Here is a 20,769-nt window from a genome sequence, read left to right as displayed (position 1 = left end):
TCATGGGTCGGATAATTTTTCTCATGTGGCTTCAGTTGTCTCGACGCATAAGCTACAACTCGACCCTCTTGCATCAATACGCAACCCAACCCAAGTAGGGATGCATCACTATAAATGACAAACTCTTTGCCTGATTCGGGCTGCACTAGTACTGGAGCTTCAGTCAAATAAGTTTTCAGTTGATCGAAACTTTTCTGACACTTTTCTGTCCATTCAAACTTAACATCTTTCTGAAGTAGTTTCGTTATTGGTGTGGCTATCATTGAGAAATCCTTTACAAAGCGTCTGTAGTAACCGGCAAGCCCCAAAAAGCTCCGAACTTCAGTAATATTTCTCGGAGGCTTCCAGTTAAGTATGGCTGAAATTTTGCTCGGATCAACTCGAATACCCGATGCAGATACCACATGTCCCAAGAAGCTAACCTCTCTTAACCAGAACTCACACTTACTGAACTTAGCATACAACTGCTTATCCCGTAAAATTTGCAACACTAATCCCAGGTGTTCAGAATGATCGGTTTCATTTCTCGAATAGACCAAAATATCATCGATAAACACAACTACAAACCGATCTAAATACGGTCTGAAGATCCGATTCATCAGATCCATAAATACCGCAGGGGGCATTAGTGAGCCCAAACGGCATCACTAAGAACTCGTAGTGACCGTATCTCATTCTGAAAGCAGTTTTGGGTATATCCGAATCTCGAATTCGCAACTGATAATAACCCGAACTCAAATCTATCTTTGAAAACACTGAGGCTCCCTTTAGTTGATCAAACAAATCGTCAATACGCGGTATCGGATATTTATTCTTTATTTCACCTTATTCAGCTGACGATAGTCGATGCACAACCTCATGGTTCCGTCCTTCTTTTTCACAAACAATACTGGTGCACCCCAAGGTGAGAAACTTGGTCGAGCGAAACCTCTATCCATCAACTCTTGCAACTGAGCTTTCAATTCCTTCAATTCTGTTGGTGCCATACGATACGGAGCTATCGAAATCGGTGTAGTCCCAGGTACAAGCTCAATACCAAACTCTACCTCCCGAACAGGTGGCAAACCCGGTAATTCTTCGGGAAAAACATCCGGATATTCACAAACCACCGGTACCGATTCAAGTTTCTTTTCTGGCTCTTTATTATCAAGTACGTATGCAAGATACGCTTCACACCCCTTTCTCACATATTTTTGAGCTAACATCGAGGATATTATTGTTGGCAATCCATTCAAGACAGTAGACTCAACTCGAATTATCTCATTATTTGCACACCTCAAATCAATAGTCTTGCTTTTGCAATTCACAACCGCATCATGCACGGTCAACCAATCCAAACCGAGAATAACATCAAATTCATCAAACGGTAAAGGCATCAAGTCTGCCGGAAAACAGGAACCTCGAATTACTAGGGGACATTTCTTACACACCTTATCAACAAGCACAAAATGACCCAAGGGATTCGACACTCTAATAACGAACTCAGTAGACTCAACAGGTAAAGTCTTACTGGATGCTAAAGTCTCACATACATAAGAATGAGTAGAACCAAGGTCAATCAAAGCAATCACATTAGTATCAAAGAGAGTAAAAGTACCGGTAATAACATCTGGCGAGGAAGCATCCTCGCGTGCGCGTATAGCATAAGCCCTAGCAGGAGCACGAGCCTCAGATCTGGTTGTAGCGTCTCTAGATCCTCTCTGACCACCACTAGGATTTCCCGTATTTCTAGATGGTCTACCTCGAGCAGTGGTAGCACCCGGTTTCCCACTTTGATTTACATTCTGTTCAGACAATCTCGGGCAATCTTTAATAAAGTGGTCAGCTGATCCGCACTTGTAACAGGAGCGGTCATGGAATCTACAACTCCCCGAATGCCATTTACCACAATATTGGCACTCTGTTCTGTCTCGACGTTCATTTCCAACACTGGCGACCGAAGTGACTCGTGTACCCACAGGGGGTCGATCACGATCTCATCTAGAAAAGCCCGAAGTGTCTCTAGATCGGCCTAAATAATCTCTAAATTTCTTCGATGACTGTTAAAAGGGCTTTCCCGAAGATCTCTTACGAAACTCCTTTACTTCCATATCAGCTTTTCTTTTCTCCTTACTGAGCTCCTCGGCTTTGCAAGCTCGCTCGACAAATACCACAAATTCTCAGATTTCTAAAATGCCAACATACAGCTTTATATCATCGTTCAGTCCATCCTCGAAACGTTTACACATCACAGCTTCTGAAGAAATGCATTCTCGAGCATACCGGCTAAGTCTTACAAACTTTCGTTCATAATCAGTAACCGACATGGAACCTTGTTTAAGTTCAAGAAATTCCTTCCGTTTTTTATCAATGAATCTCTGACTGATATACTTTTTCCGAAACTCAGTTTGGAAAAACTCCCAAGTTACTTGCTCTCTGGGCACAACAGAAATCAACGTATTCCACCAATACTAGGCAGAATCACGTAGCAAGGAGATAGTACACTTTAGGCACTCATCGGGTGTGCAAGATAGCTCATCGAGTACCCGAATAGTGTTGTCCAACCAAAATTCAGCTTGCTCGGCATCATCGCTGTCCGTAGCTTTAAATTCAGTAGCCCCGTGTTTTCGGACTCTGTCAACCAGGGGCTTATTTGACCTTATTTGGTCAGTTACCAGAGGTATTGTACGTGCGGGGGTTGTATTAGTAGGGAATGGAGGTTGTGGAACAGCCGTATTAGTTCGAATGTATTGGTTGAACCAATCATTCATCACGCTATAAAAAGCTTGTCTAGCTTCATCATTCTGATTACTAGCAATAGGTTGAGAGTCCGTCGGCGCTGTCCCTTGTGCGGGAGCAGGCGCTACACTCTCAAGATCATCATCTACCGTTCGGTTGGGATCGGGATCCATTTCTATAAGGAAACACATTTTAACTGTCAGAAATCACCACACTATCAAATAAACACATAATGGCATGTATAGCTAGACCCAAACGTATTACGGCAGTCCTAGAATCGACTAAACCATAGCTCTAATACCAATAAAATTGTAACACCCCGTACCTGAGACCGTTGCCGGAGTCGGACACGAGGTGTTAACGGACTTAATTCACTTATTTGCACAGTCCATTTTAAAATTTCCAGACAAGCTGGCTAACTACGTCACTGTCACCTTAAAAATCATATCTCAAGTTCCAAAACTCGAAAACTGGTTCCGTAAATTTTTCCTGAAACTAGACTCATATATCCATCTACAAATTTTTTTCTAGAATTTTTGGTCAAGCCAATTAGTACAGTTTATTAGTTAAAGTCTCCCCTGTTAAAGGGTTTGACTACTCTGACCTTCATGTATTACAACTTACATATCTTCCTGTACAGGGCTTCAATACTTATGCCGTTTGTTTCTAAAGAAACTAGACTCGAAAAGGAATCTGTACATATAGGGAATGACTTCTAATTATCTCTGGTTAATTTATAGTGAATTTCCAATGTCAGAATAGGGGATCCAGAAATCGCTCTGGCCCTGTTTCACGAAAACTTAAACATCCCTTAAAATACGGCTCATGTGATCGTTTCGTTTCTTCCATATGAAAATAAACTCATCAAGGTTTGATTACATAATTTATTCACTATTTAATTCCATTCCTAATATTTTTAGTGATTTTTCAAATTCACATCACTGCTGCTGTCAGCATCTGTTTTTTAAGGTAGACTATACCTATTTCATGATTTTCCATGGATCAACTAGAGTTTTGTCATACATAGCACCAAAATGATCGTGATTAACCATTCCAATGGCTAATCATTACCAACATTTCCATACCACTCAATTAACAACATACAAAATGATTATAACGCTATGCTCAAAATATATATGAGCCATTTTCGTATGGCTATCCAAATATATACATTACCGAAGGTACTTGACTAACAACAAAAGGGTAGTCCTATACATGCCATTTTCAGAGTTCAACTAAAAGAGTACCAAAAGGGCTTTGATAGTGTGGATGACTTCGACTTTGACACTCCCGAGTCCGATAGCTGACGAACCAAAATCTATAAAACAGAGAATCAAAGAAACGGAATAAGCATTTAATGCTTAGTAAGTTTTGAGTAATGAAATCATGCACAACTGAAGTATAGCATTCATATGACTAAACGAATAGTTTTGTATACACATATTCTCAAAATCATACCTACTTCACATTTCCAACCCTTATATTCATACATAAGGTATTAACTTGACTAAAGGCCGGAAGCTTGTTAATCGATTGTGTAACACCCCGAACTCGAAACCGACACCGGAGTCGAACACGAGGTGTTAACTGACTTTAACCCCTTATAAAATTTATTTTCCAGACACTGCCCAATCTGTGTACTAGTCGTTTTAAAAATCATATCTTGAGTTTCGTAACTCGAAAATCAGTTCCGTAATTTTTCCCAGAAACTAGACTCATGTGCCCATCTATGTATTTTTTTCTAGAATTTTTGGTCGGGCCAATTAGTACAGTTTATTAGTCAAAGTCTCCCAAGTTGCAGGGATCGACTACACTGACCTTTGCCCATTACGACTTGGATATCTCCCTGCACGGGGCTCCAATACTGAAGCCGTTTGTTTCTATGAAAACTAGACTCAGAGAGGAATCTGTACATATATGGTACGACCCCTAATTATCTCTGGTTAATTTTTAATGAAATTCCAAATTCGGAGCAGGGAATCCAGAAACCGTTCTGGCCCTGTCCCACAAAAATCTGATTATCTCTTAATATACTGCCCATATGATCTTTTCGTTACTTCCTCATGAAAACAGACTCATCGAGCTTCGATTACATAATTTATTCATCAATTAATTCCACTCCTACTATTTTTAGTGATTTTTCAATCTCATGACACTGCTGCTGCCAGCATCTGTTACGAAAGTAACTAGGTCCATTTCATGCCTACCCTTGATCCAACTCAATCGAACATTCTTGCCATTTTCGCATGGCTTAAAGTTTACATGCCATAATTCAAACACAACGTACTAGCTTATACATGCCAAAATGTTCTTCTAAGCCAACTAAGAAGAAAGTACCAAAACTTGCTATCCGGTGTGATGACTTCGATGACGGCCCGACCCCGCAAAAATAGATGAGTCCAAGCAACCTATAATGGGTGACAAGGAAACATCGAGTGAGTTTATAACTCAGTAAGTCATAAGCTATGCACTACCATCCATCAATAACATTATCACAAGAGAAAACAAAATGGAACGAAGCTAATTACTCCATCCATTCCGAACCATACCATAGTTCCTCCAACCTATCGATTCAATTTCATATCAATTCATGCATTCACGTTCCATATACTCATCAATAGGACATTGAAGCATTTTCATAAATCAATTTATTTTCGTTACAATCAAACGACTAAACGGCCTTTCACCCATCCTACGATAAATTTTATGTACGTGACTTCAAGTATATTTGTCACATAGGTTCAAACTTACCGAGCTCAACACCAAGTATAAGCATAGCACATATTAGCCATGTACTCAAGACACTTACCCGATCCGCTGTCCGCGATCGACTCAATAGTGTCGCACACATAGTGTCCATAATGATTCACGAATGTATATTGAGCCCGCACACTCAGTGCTATATAATCAACTCGCACACTTAGTGCTATGTAACCAAATCGCACACTTAGTGCTACATAGTCAAACTCGCACACTTAGTGCCGCATGATCAATTCGCACACTTAGTGCATCATATTCATTTCGCACACTTAGTGCAACATAGTCGAATCGCACACTTAGTGCTGTACAATTTAATCCCGCGCACTTAGCGCCAATCTCATGGTCATAAATGGTTATCCCGCACGTTTAGTGCCGAGATCAACAACTCAGTACATCTTACCTCTTTTCTTTCATTCAACAATTTCATCATCACATACGTACATGCATATATATATGTATATTTATTCATTCCATTCAGCATCAATACATACACATTATGACCATTTGAAATAATACCAACTACATGCTTAATGACTTACTTTATGTTGGGTAAAATAATTCCGAGTCGGCTACTCGATGACCTTCGATTTCCCCTTGTTGGACGCCTCTCCTTTAGGTTTTTGAGCTTAAATAATACAAATAAGAGTATTCAATATTTAACCCAATAACATGAATTTATTTATCACATCCGGCAATCACACATCATTAAATTTTCAAACCAAGATGTCATTATATGACCACATATACACATATCCATATACTTAAGCTCAATAATTATAATGTAATATCATGTACCCACTTTAAGTATATTGCCGAATATACTTAATCATACATACACCTAACCAAAACAATTTCCTAAAATCTTCATATCATTTATACACTAGGCCGAATACTCTCACCAAGTTCACCTATATTCTTCAACAATTCCTTCATTGATCAAGCACATATTCGGCTAAAGAAATGGCAATTTTAGCAACCTTCGATTTAGTACTTAACTTTTACCACATATCAAATAACTCATTTCCTTACTCATGTGACCACGTATATTCGGTCATGCATACACACATAAAATCAATTTGGAGACTCTATCAATCCAACATACATTCGGCACCTTCATCCACCATTCTACCAAGCATGTAATATTCAAACACAACCAAACTCACATTCGGCCCTAGCTCATAACAAGGTAGCCGATTCTTTTTTTTATAGTTCAAACACTCCTCTATCATCATTCACCTAACTTTAACATGAAACAACAAAACTCACCATTTCTCATCCAAATAACATGAACAACAACCATTCCTTGAACACTTTCTCATGACCGATTGCTCATGTTATCAACAAGATTCAAGATTTGAACATGGGCTATTTAAAACATGCATGCATCTCAAAGACAACATCAAACATACCTTAGTCTAGCAAACCACCATAGCCGATTTTCTCAAGCTCTTCCCCCTTCCTTTCTTTCCTCTATTCGGCCAAGGATGTTCAAGAATGAACACTTTTTTTTTGTTTTCTTTCTTCAATTCACGGCAACAAGGGGGTGAGACCATTATTATTTTTTTTTCCATCACCCTTCCCTTCATTATTTAATTATCATGCTTAATATTTTATTTCCCTTACCATACATCACTAATACAACATGTTGGTGACATGTTTCCACCCATAGCATGGCCGGCCACTACATATTAGGGAGGGGGAATTTGACATGCAAGTCCCCTTTTTCTTCCACATGCACTAATAGGTCCTCATGCATTGACCTATCACATTTTAAAATTTTCTCATATAAGTCCTATTGACTAAATTCACATGCAATCGACTAAATCAAAGCTTGAAATTTTCACACATTCCTGATTACATATTCTAGACAATAAACATCACATTTAAACCTTTCGGTGACTCGATTTAGCGGTCCCGAAACCACTTCCCGACTAGGGTTAATTTTGGGCTGTCACAGATTGAGCGAATACTATTTAAAAGGAATTAATTATTCCAATGCATATACAAAACATACCTCATCGTTGGGATTTTACGAGCGTATTAATTGAAATTTTTACAGCAAGATCGCTCATTCCCAAACCAAGTACCTTCGGGATTTAGCCGGATATAGCTACTCGCTCAAATGCCTTCGGGACTTAGCCCGGTTATAGTAACTCGCACAAATGCCTTCGGGACCTAGCCCGGATATAGTAACTCGCACAAATGCCTTCGGGACTTAGCCCGGATATAGTAACTCGCACAAATGCCTTCGGGACTTAGCCCGGAATTAGTCACTAGCATAAATGCCTTCGGGACTTAGCCCGGTTATCATCCGAATATTCATGCACATATCAATAAATCATGACGCATCTATATTTCATTTTCATAACTAGAATTCAAACACAAGTCACTTATCAAGCATTACCATTTTCGGCTCAATAGCCACATACAACGAACATGATTTTGATTTGCTTATAACATGAGCTCCATACACATTCGGCTACCCGTCACAAGTATAAACTAGTCACCTCAATATATAATTCAAGTTGAATCATTATATCTCTGTTTATTTGTTATGCTATATGTCATGACTTAATCAAATCATAAACTAAGTTCCATTACTCGAAAACTTACCTCAGATGTTGTCGAGCGATTTCAACGGCTATTCGGTCACTTTTTCCTTTCCCTTATCCAACTTTGATCCTCTAAGCTCTTGAGCTAAATCAAACAATTTGCTTCCCAATCAAACACAATCCCATGGCATCCATATATATTTTAGAACCATTCTTAACATACTACTCATTTACAAAACAAAACACTCATATCACATTTATAAAACTACAAGCTGAATATACCTATACTTACCTCACTTAAACATCAACCCTCAATTCATGTACATTCTCAAATAGAGTAATCCTTACTTGAACTATTAGCCAACTTTATCAAATGAACAATTTTACTTAAAGTGCCACATATATATATATCTGCATAAGTGCTTAGATACCATGTTTCCAATAATTATTTCCTAGCTTAGTAGCCGAACCAATATTCAATAACAAACTCCTCTTTGATCAAATATATATTCGGCAAGGACATGATAATTTATACTACATCAATTTTAAGCACATAAATTACTCAAACATAACCAAATTCACATTCGGTCTTGGCACATAATAAGGTAGCCGATTCTTTACCCTTAGCACCCAATGCACACATATGATTATTTGTATAGTTCAAACACTCATCTACCATCGTTCATCTAAATTTAACACGAAACAACAACCATATATCTCTTCCATTTTCTACCATGGCCGAATGCTCTAGCTACCACACCGTCTCAAATTTTGCCATGGGTTAAGCAAAAAACTTAATGACTAACTCAAAAATGCTAAAAAGAAAATCCAAGAATCATCAATCCACCATCACATGTATCATTACAAAGCTTCACACTTAGCATGCTAATGACATCAACACAAATCCACATTAGCCGAAACTTAACTCATACAAAACCTATCTTCAAACCATAAAATAGGTAGAATTTAACCAGTCATCCAAATGGTGCATAAGTTTTCTTTTTTTTTTCAAGAATGGCATTGAACTTACCTTCCTCTTGCTATCCACCTTGGCCGAATTTCTTCCCTAAAGATTTTTCTTCTTCCTCTTTCTCTAGTCACGGCAATGGGGGAGTAAGGGTGAGACAAATTTGGTTTCTCCTCCCACTCCCCTCATGTTTTATCATTCTTAATTCACTATTTTATTTTCTAAACTAATAATGCTAATAGAAAATTCATATTATCATCAATGACCCATCCATGGCCGACCACTACTCATTATAATTGGAAATTTGACATGCAAACCCATCATTCTTATAACATGCATTAATTGATCCTTATAGATTAACCTGTCACATTTTAAAAGTGTCACACATAAGTCCTATTAGCTGAATTCACATGCAATCGACTAAATCGAAGCTTAAAACTTTCACACATTCATATTCACACATTTTAGACAATAAATATCATAGTCAAATACTTCGGTGATTCGGTTTAGCGGTCCCGAAACCGCTTTCCGACTAGGGTCAATTTAAGGCTGTCACAATAACAGTAACTCTAAATGATACTTCAAGCAACATCAAATCCAACCAATGACAGCAAATCTAAATGATACTTAAAAAATTCAACGAAAGATATATTTATAAATAAAATAGCAAAATATTCTTACAGTAATGTTAAAAGTTATATTGTTAAAACGTTCTTACAATAAGGAAATAAACGTCTAAGATGGTGGCTTCTGGGACCACTGAAACATCTGCATCATATTCTAAAGTTGTTGCTGAAGTTTGTTGTATTTTCTATTTTGTTTTGCTTCCCTCGCTGGTGCCTCTTCTTTAAGTGATACTGCCTCCGCTTTAAGTTGAGCAATTTGCTCAACTATGCTCGCTTGTATCTAAGCCATATGATCTCTTAACCTCTGAACTTCAGCTTGAGCTTGACTCTCGGAAGGCATGTATTGCTGCGAGCTGGATCCAAAATATTGGGTTGGGTTAACACCAGATCATTGAATTCGAACCCGACCATACCTTTCAGGACCCAAAACTTCAGTAATAATTCTATTATCAATGTCCTCAAGATTAACAGAACTATCACTCGAAGCAATCGCTTCATACTCTGCCTTTTTATCCTTTAGTTTCTCCTAATAAATCAATCAAAGAGTTAGAAACGAAATATATAATAAAAACAAATGCAACATAACTTAACATAATTTAAAACTACTAACGACGAATTACACCATTATAATTAAACATTATAAATATTTAAAATAAATCAAATTTTATTAAGTAAATATACCATAATTTCTCCAGCTTCTGAAGTCATTGGAGATGTAACACCTTGAAAATTTCTATAGTAAGATATTATCCTTAATATAGTAAAATAAGGAAATAAAGTGACAAGAAGAGGAAAATTGAGTTATGTCACTGGGAAGTTTATTATGACATATTGATTCAAGAAAGGACTAAATTGTAAAACTGAAAAAAGTTTTGTGGCCCAATAGTAAATACTCAAAATTTGAGGGATTAAAGTGCAAATATAAAAAATTTGAAGGACTAATAGTACAAATATTTTAAGGGTGGAATGATCTAGAAACCAAGGAAAATTGATGAATTAGGACCAAATTGAATAGGTGAAGAATTATGAGGGACTAAATTGTAATTTTATCAAATTAAGTGATGACTCAAGAATGGAATTTTAAAAGATCACAAAGGGCAAAATAGTCAATTGGAAGAGAGAGAAATCTAGAAAGTAATGATGATGTTGGTGATATTTTATAATTATTTAATTAGACAATTATTATTTATTTAATATTTTAATAAGATATTTTATTATTTTATTTAGTCTATATATATGTGTGTGTGTAAAAAACACACACACACCATCCATCATCTTTCCCATGCACTAACGTGAGAGGAAGAGAGAAAGAAAGAAAGTTTTACTTTCTTTACAATTTGGTTCTTCTACCAAAAATTCACCATTTTCACCCAAAAATAAAAAAAATTTCCATGGCTACCAAGAGAGAAAAATGTTAAGAAGACTATGAGAAGTTAGAATATCAAGTTGGATTCAAGAAAAGGAAGTTGAAGGAGAGACAAAATCAAGTTAAAGATTAAAATCAATGGAACAAGGTAAGAACATCAAGATTTCAATACATTTTAAAGATTAATATTATTGAAAAAGAATGGAATTGATGTTAATGTAGAGTTTTCTTATATGCGGTCTTATATTCTTGATATGTTAGTGAAGAGAAAATAAGAGAAAGTAATGAGAAATAGTGTAGAGAAAAAAAATAAGGGTGTTATAAACATGGTAAATTAACATCTTGCACTAAAACAGTTTTGGACAGCAGCAGTAGCCTAAATTTGAAAAATCACCATAAATTGTGAAAATCTAATTAGAGGATAAAAAAAATATGGAATTAAATCTTATTGAGTCTAGTTTATTATAGAAGAAACGGTGTAAGCAATGAAATTGTGAACTGTGAGATATAATAAATTTAGTGACACAAGGTCAGAATGATTTTGGGTTCCCCTGTTATAAATTTGGAAAATTATAAAAATTGGAGAAAAATAATTAAGTTCTTAAAGTTATATGTTTAAAATTATGAATGAGTCTATTTTCAATAGAAATAAACGAGAACATCATTTGAATCCTGTACAATGATATAATTAATTTTTAGTAAAGAAGGGTCGGAATTGTCAGATAGCAAAATAAGGGTGACTTTAAAGAATAAACTATACTTATTGGATAAACCAAAAATTTTGAAAATTTTATGGTAATAATATATGTAAGTCTAGTTTCATATAAAATTATCAGATCTTAATTTCGAGTTCTGCAGCTCAAGAAATAAATAATTTAGTGACTATGATGCAAATGGACAGTTTTGAATATACATATAAGTAAATAGTGAAATTATTAATAATGTTACCTATAGCATGTTATATAAATATAGGATGTGGAATGGAGAGGAGGAGGAAAATATGTATGAATATTCAACTAGCATGGCTAATTTGCATGTTTTAGGCTCAGGGACTAAATTGAATAAAAGTAAAACTTTATAGGCAATTTTGTAAAAAAATGTTAGAAATGACCAATTTGCATGAAATGGATTATTTTATTATTTAAAATTGCAAAATTGAATGAAATTATTAACTTAGTTCAATATCGGGGAAAACCATGTTTTAAGGATTAAATTGAAAAGTGTTGAAATTATAGAAAATTCTGATATTTTATAGAATTCATGGGTTGTTATCAATTTGTATGAGAATAACGACTGGGAATAAGGATTAAATTAAAAGAATTTTATTTTTTTGAGCCTAAGGATGAAATCGTCATTAATTTAAAAGTTTAGGGGCAAAATGGTAATTTTGTTTAGAGCATTAATTGAATGTATTAGAACATGAAATAAATGAAAACGACGGTCAAATTTATTTATAAAGATCTGGATGACTCGAATACGAGACTTGAACATAGAAAAGAAAAGATATCGGATTAATGAAATTATAAACATGAACAAGCAACGAGCTACGTTAGTGTAACTTGAATTGTATTTTTAAATGCATGAGATATCGATATAATGAATTATCTGATTTATGTTTATGAAGAAATGGCAAGAGAATGATATTTATCGTGACATGTAAATATGTGATTATCTTTGATACATTGATACAAGGAAATTAAGTATATTGAGACGAGTAATAAATTCAAGTAAAACATGTCGAGAAAAATAAGCACGTTTAAGGGACAATATGTTTGATTTTAATTGGTTCCAAATATGAACGTTAGATGAAATAAAATATCTGATAAATAAATCGTAACTCCGATAATGCTCCGTAACTCTATTCCGGTGATGGATTCGGGTTAGGGGCGTTACAAGAGATCTATCTGTTTTCTTATGTGTAATGTCAAAAAGCTGAAGGCGTCCAACTTTTTGACCGGATGAGAGTTCCTACAATATAGTAGTAAAAATATTATTTAACAGAAAGTAATTAATATTTGACACAATTAATAAATTCAAAGTACCTCGGCCTCAGCTACACAAGCAAAACTTTTTGACCCTGCTGTATGCGTGAATTTTTGTTTTTGCCTGCTGCTTGTTCCAACTCGCTCACGGTCCTACATTATGAAACTATTATTACGTATATAGTAAATACTATAAACCAAAATAATTATAAGAGTTTGGAAGTACATAATACCTCTCCGTTCTTTGAATTCCAAAATCTAACCGCATCTTCCCATTGGTACCTCAACATCCCCGGTGAGACATTTCGCAATTTCTCTTTGAGACTTATATCTTTCTTAAAATATTCTTTATTTAAATTACTTTTATGGTCTCTCCATTTTTTTCCCAATGCCTTCTTGATATAAGTATCTAAGACCTCCAAAGCAGATCTCTCCTAACAAAACACAAGTTTCAAAAGTAAACATAAATGAAACTTAAACCAAAGTACTATAAATTACATTCATGTTTTGTTACCTTAATATTATCGAGAGCTTGATTTTTGTTACTATCAGGCATTTGATGCCATGATTCATAGTTGGTAGGCAACATATTGGCATTTCGTGCTATAATGCCCAAATATCCTGCTAAAAGTCGAGTTTCTGATCCAACAGGCTGACCAAGATTGTTTCTAGATACTTTGGCACGCTCGACAAGAGTTAACTTGTATAAATCTTTAAGCAGCGTATGCCCTCGACCTCTACGCGTCCCACCACTTTCAGCTGAAAAATGGTATATTATAATATAAGAATTTGAACAAGAAATCAATAATAAAAGTCAACATGCATGTAAATTAAATTTAACATTACTTTGAATTTCTGCAGACTCGTCAGGTGTTTCTGGAACATTCAAAGATCCAATGGCAGTCTGTTGTTCACTATTTGTTGCTTTCAAATTTAGAGTATTCTGAACAATACTTAGATCTCGTAATCTTCTTCTAGGTATTTTTCCTACAATACACATAAAATAGTTGAAATTCTAGTAACTAATTACAATAATAATAGTACATATAAAATAGTTGGAATATTTAACAAGACTAAGATTTAAATTATAATGTTATATATAATTAAAAAATCGTAAAATCTTACTACATCATTATTCGTAAATATCGTCATCCACATCATGGCGAACCCATTGATGTTGTGTTCTAGTATTAGAGATATTTTCATTTTTTGTTCTGGAAAAGACAAAATTTCTGATCTTTTGACGATGTCATCTCTACTTCTATTGCCCATGTCAAACAAGTCTCTAGGGGTGTTCCGGAGTACAACGTACCAACCCTCATCAGTTGGATCTTTCGAATAAAAAACTTGTTTCACTTGAGAAGAAAATACATACGGCTCGTCCATCAATTGTTGTCCAGTGTGAATCAAACGAGAGAAATTAACCATTGTAAAACTAAATTGATCTTTTTTAATTTCGTGAGCAGTATTAACATCAGCCTAATCACATCGAAATAAGACAACTTTCCATTTTCCATAGTGATCCAACTCAATAATATCAGTAAGAAGTCCGTAATACTCCACATTTCTCTCAACAGGATTACTGTCCCTAGCACTAGCATAACTTGTAATTGAAGAATTAACAACAATTCCACAATTTTGAGTTCTCCTCATTCTCTCGCGATATTTTGTATCCATTGATGAGGAAGGCACTATATATTTTTACTACTCTATTCGAACCTTAGGAAAGCCATTTAACTTCGTCATTGACGTCCTTCCCACTCCAAACCTATTGAATCGAAAATAAATTGAGTAATTATAAATGTATTATGTAAAAACATTATTATTTAGTTAACTAAATTTCGCGATTATGTGTAACTTATTAACTTCAGTTACATACCGTTTGGCTTAACCATTCATGAAAAGATTCTGTGAATAATTTATTAATCTCTCGATGTTGTAATCTTCGGGAGCGGGAACGAGATCTCAAAATTTATTTGTACTCACTATGTTAAAAAGAAATTTTAATTGGTTAGAAGATAAATAAATCAAAAAATTGAATGTTTATCAAATTTTAGAACTTACTTGCGTAATGGTTCAATTGAATCGTGGTGAAAAAGAACATATCGATGTACTTGTATCCAAGATATATCATCTAATTCTGCAATTTCAACTTCGCCGATTGGTTCTCTGTAACTTTGGAATAAATAAGTTTCGGCCAAGTTATGATCATTGGGCCTAGCATTTCTACTTGGTCTATCCAATCGTGTTTCAACATCTTCTAAATATCTAGAACAGAAGGTCATACACTCCTCTACCAAGTAGCCTTCAGCAATTGATCCTTCTGGATAACGCTTATTACGACAATAAGACTTCAATTTGCTTAGGAACCTAAACACGATATACAACATTATCAAAAGATGTAACTAAATATATAGAGGTGAATGAATAAATACTTTACAAATAAATTAGCACCTTTTTATAGGATACATCCATCGATAGAAAATTGGTCCACCAAGTATTGCTTCACGAGGGAGATGGATTAGCAAGTGCACCATAATAGTGAAAAAGGAAGGTGGAAAGATCTTCTCCAAATTGCATAAAGTCAAAACGGCTCGATCCTGTACTTTCTCAAGTTCTTCAACATCCAGAACTTTGCCACAAATAGCTTTCATTATATTGGATAGTTTAATTTTACAGGGCGTCACCTTTTTTGACATACAACACCGTAAAGCAACTGACAGTAAATCTTGTATCAAGATGTGATAATCATATGATTTTAATGAATATAGTCTTCGATCTTTAAGATTCACACATCGAGATATATTTGATGCATACGCATCTGAGACCTTTATATCCTTCAACACCATGCATAACACTTCTTTCTCTTCCTTTGACATTGCAAAAATAGAAGGTGGCAATCAATATTTCCCATTCAAAAGTACTTGGGGATGAAGATCACGCCGAATTCCCATGTCAACTAAATCAAGTCGACTCTGAAGATTGTCTTTTAATTTTCCATCGACATTCAAAATTGTCCCAATTATGTTCTCGCAAACATTCTTCTCAATATACATGACATCAAGATTATGGCGTAAAATGTTGTGCTCCCAATAAGGTAACTAAAAAAATACTCATTTTTTCCACAAGTCCGCCTCATTAGGATCACCCTCTTTATCAGATTCATCATCATATTCATCCCTCGATCTTCTCTTTGTTTGCATGTTAGGTGGTTGATTCATCTTCCCATAACTAAAATTGATATCTTTTAACATAAATAAGATTTCAGATCCAATGGTCTGCTCAAGAGCTCCTCTGTACTCTTTAGTACCGTCAAATAGAGTCTTTTGAAATCTAAATTTATGATTTCCATCTAACCACTGACGATGCCCCATATAAGAGAACTTCTTCCCATTATACAACCACTTTGAACATTTTACGCAGCACAACAAGGACAAGTATAACGTCCTTTAGTACTCTAACCAGATAAATTGGCATAAGCCGGGAAATCATTAATTTTCCACAACAAAGCTGTACGTAAATTAAAGTTCTCATTTCTTAATATATCATATGTCTTAACACCCAACCATAACTGTTTTAACTCTTCAATAAGTGGCTGCAAATAAATGTCAATATCATTTTCGGGACCTTTCTCTCCAGGGATAATCATAGATAATATAAAAGAAGTTTGCTTCATGCAAATCCATGGAGGCAAATTGTAAGGAGTAAGCATTACAGGCCAAGTACTGTACGAAGTACTCATGATTTTAAAATGATTAAAGCCGTCAGTTGCTAGCCCAAGCCTCACATTCTGAGGATCGCTTGCAAAGCTTGGAAATTTACTGTCAAACGATTTCCAAGCTAAAGAATCCGTAGGATGCCTTAATAATCCATCATCGGTTCGTTGATCATTATGCCACCTCATAGAATCGGTTGTCTTTGACAACATGAAAAGCCTTTGAAGTCTTGTATTAGGGAAAAATATCACAAAATCTTGGCTAGCTTCTTTCTTAACTGTGCCCCACCTTCATCCGCATTCAATCAAAAGGTGAGATTCAATCAATATACTAACTTTTGGATGGGAGATGATGAGTAGCAAATGTAGGTCTTGATAATTAGATGCCAAACTGCTAGAAAAGAGCCACAATGGGTTTTCTATGCTTGCCCTTGAATCACCTACAACACCAAGGAAACAGGTGCGAAAGCCATTACTGATCCTTAAAATAATTTAGTATAATTTATAATACTGAGCTTCATGCTTTTGTCAGTTTTGGGAACAAAATTTTCATTTTCTTATTACTGATGCTTAAAAATAATTTTGAATAATGTAATATGAAAAGTATTGCTTATGAATCAAAGGCCAAATACTACAAAAACATTAGTAAAAATAACAAAAAGAACTCTTATCAAGAAATCCATAACTTTCCACATTGAAATAAAAACTTCTATGTACATAAAATGTTTTATTGCTTAAGAAAATGAGAAACTAATTTTGGATAGAAAAATAGAAATAGGCCTGTTTCTTGAAATGATATTAGGACACATGCAAAAGGAAATGGAAATTTAAACAGTAAATTTCAAGATAGAAACAAACAAAAAAAAAACCTCAAAAGTCATGTAGAGGATTAGCATGTACTAGTCGTTTTTAAGGTTTCATTACTGGTTCCATTAATCCCCTGGAAATACAAACACAGGTTGTACCTATAACCTAATAATTCCAGTAGTCCCCTATGGGCATATCAACAAGATTCAAATATCCTCCAAATATAATAAAAACTTAGAAAAACCAAACCCAATCAATCAAACAAATCCTGGTCCAACTAACACTACGTCCCTGTAATCTATATAATAAGCCTTAATTTTTATATTAATCCACAGCATCGTTCGCTAAATAAAATCCTAAAGGTTCTTAAAATCATTATATTTACTTAAAACTGATGACTTGTCAATGTCTCGCTTCCAGATATAGCCATTGACATGGTTAAACCAAGACATAAATCACATTCCATTGTAATCTAGATAGAGCTCAAAATGCAGGCAAAGTTACAGTTTCTATGCCATGGAATATGGATATATCTTCTCAAAGGAGTTTAGAATATGCGCCAAAATCTCATTAAAACATAGCATGAAGTTTTAGCAAGGATAATCAAATAGTTGGGCTGCCTAGACAACTTGGAAAGTTGATACTCCTACCTGATTCAATACAAGAGTTGCTCAGAGTGGCTGGTAAGTTTGACAGAAAAGAGCACTTGAAATAACCTGAACGTATGGGAAAAAACAATTAAAAATCAAATTCATAGGTGACTAGAATCTAAATAGGTTAAAGTAAAGAAATAACTAATGGGATTTTTTCAAACCACGAACAGGAACCAGAAAATCACCTTTGTTTATTCGCCTGCTTTTACTTTATTCATTTCTCATTCCATAACCTTGTAAATGGCAACATAACTTTTCTTTTGTAGTCGACCAAATGCAGACCAAATCAGCGGACATTGAACATACGTAAAGTTAAGCTACCACCTCATTAAACTGGATCCTTGGTAAATGGCATGGAATGCTTTCATAACAAGATATTAATGTTCAGAAAAATTATGTACTTGGAAGTAGGGATGGTGAAAGCCTCCTTCTCGTTTTGTTGTTTCACTTTTGATACTTGTTTAATGCGCCAAAATCGATTTCAAGGCTGTCGATTTGGGGAAAAATAGTTGGGTTGCTGATTTTAGGTGGAAGTTAGGGATTTCGGGGGGAAAAAAGAATTAGGAGAAAAGGTTGGAGAAGAAAAGCAGAGGAAAAAAAGGGTAGCTGCAATTTTTTGGAGAAATTTAGGGATTTAGACTTTGGTTGGGGAAAAAAAGGAGAGGAAAGAAGAGGGAAAAGAATACAATATCATCGGGTTTATTGGATGGAAAAAAGGGGAGAGCAAAACGATGACGTTTTGCCTAAAAGAAATCATCTTTTGTGGCGTTTAAGCAAAAACGCCACTAAAAAACCTACAAAATGGCGTTGTTTTGGCTAAAACAAATAAACATTTTTGCAGTGTTTTTAAGTAGCACCACTAAATCCCCACCTCTTGCGGCGTTTTGATGAAAACGCCACTAAAAAATGTAACTAAATGGCTCCATTTTGATTAAAACAAAGAAACCATTTGTGACGTTTTTAACCAAGCGCCGCTAAAGCCGACCTTAAAACGCCACTAAAAATTCAAATAAACGTGGTCGTTTTGCTTAAAATAGAAAAACTATTTACGGTAAATTTTTGCGGCGTTTTTATAAAAAACGCCACTATTGCTTACCTTTTGCAGCATTTATCATAAAACGCCGCTAATTTCAATCCAATTTTCTTCCATTAAAATTTTATGATTGTGTATGAAAATAATTTTAAATAATATGAAAACTCTAAACTTTAACCCCTAAACCCCTAAACCCAAGACATAAACCCTAAACCTTAAATCTTAATTCCTAAACCTAAAAACCTTACCCCTAAACCACCAACCCTGAACTATAAACCCTATATTTCAAAACCTTAAACTCAAAACCCTATCTTATAAACCACAAACCACTACATCTTTAACTATAACTCTTAAACTCTAAATTAGTTAGATAAAATTTGAATATTATATATTCTTTTAATATTTTAGGAAATTTAAATAACATTTTCAATTTACTAATTAAATTTGTTTCTCTAGAGATGCACGGGTTACCAATTTTTTAAATTTTAATATATATAAAGTTTATCTATCATCTCTTAAACAATTTAAACTATAATTATAATTTTAATATATTCATATTAATATTATCTCTTTTACAATTATATAAGAAATTATTTACTATATAAATTTAAAAAAAAATCAGCCATATACCCCAAAAACTTTAAAATTATTTTAAATAATAGTATTTTAATGTTTTTCATTTTTAAAAAATACTATATTTAGTCCATTATTTCGATTCAAAAAAAAATTCTATATTCAGTCCATTATTTCAATTTTTAGGATTCATTAACTCAAATACTACTTTCTGCACTTTTAAATTTTATTATATTTACTACTGATATATAATTAATGATTCACAACTTTAATAGATATATGTTTTAAATATTTACAATAAGTTAAAAGAAATATTTTAAAATTTGATTATGTATATAATTATAAGTATTTGCTTTAATGATAAGTTCGGTCGATTTAACTTCTGTGACCTTGTTCTGTCTTGATGAGGAAATAGAGCTCTTTTTGCACTATTAGTTTTGGCATCTTGTTTGGGTTGAGAGCTCAACTATTTGTTTTGGGGCTTTTGATGTTTGTTTGGTTTCTCGGGACTGATGTAGTTTTGTTGCCCCTAATTTTCTTGAGCAGGCCTTTTCGTCTCTCTTGTTAATGGAAGTCAGTTTTCTACCATTCCAATAAATATAACCACTCCACCACTCTAAGCATTCCTCTATGTAGTGGTTAATTTTTTTGTTGTTGCTGAGTTGAGCAAATTCTTTTGCGGCGTTTTTCAAAAAACGCCGCTAATGCTCGATCTATAGCAGTGTTTTTGAAAAAGTGTCAAATGCCACTAAAGCTCAACATAAAACGACAGCATTGTGCTTAATTTTTTTGCGGTATTTTTTAAAAAACGCCGCTAATGCTAGATCTATAGCGGCATTTTTCAAAAGGCACCGCTAATGCTCGATCTATAGCGGCGATAGCAGCGTTTTTAAAAAAGCACCGCCAAATGCCACTAAAGCTCTACATAAAACGACGGCGTTGTACTTAATTTTCTTGGGGCGTTTTTCAAAAAGCGCCGCTAATGTTCAATCTATAGCAGCGTTTTTCATGAAACGC

This window comes from Gossypium hirsutum, chromosome A06, assembly GCF_007990345.1.
Source record: "Gossypium hirsutum isolate 1008001.06 chromosome A06, Gossypium_hirsutum_v2.1, whole genome shotgun sequence".
Classification (NCBI taxonomy): Eukaryota; Viridiplantae; Streptophyta; class Magnoliopsida; order Malvales; family Malvaceae; genus Gossypium; species Gossypium hirsutum.
The sequence above is the reverse complement of the archived record's forward strand: the minus strand, read 5'-3'. Positions refer to the sequence as shown.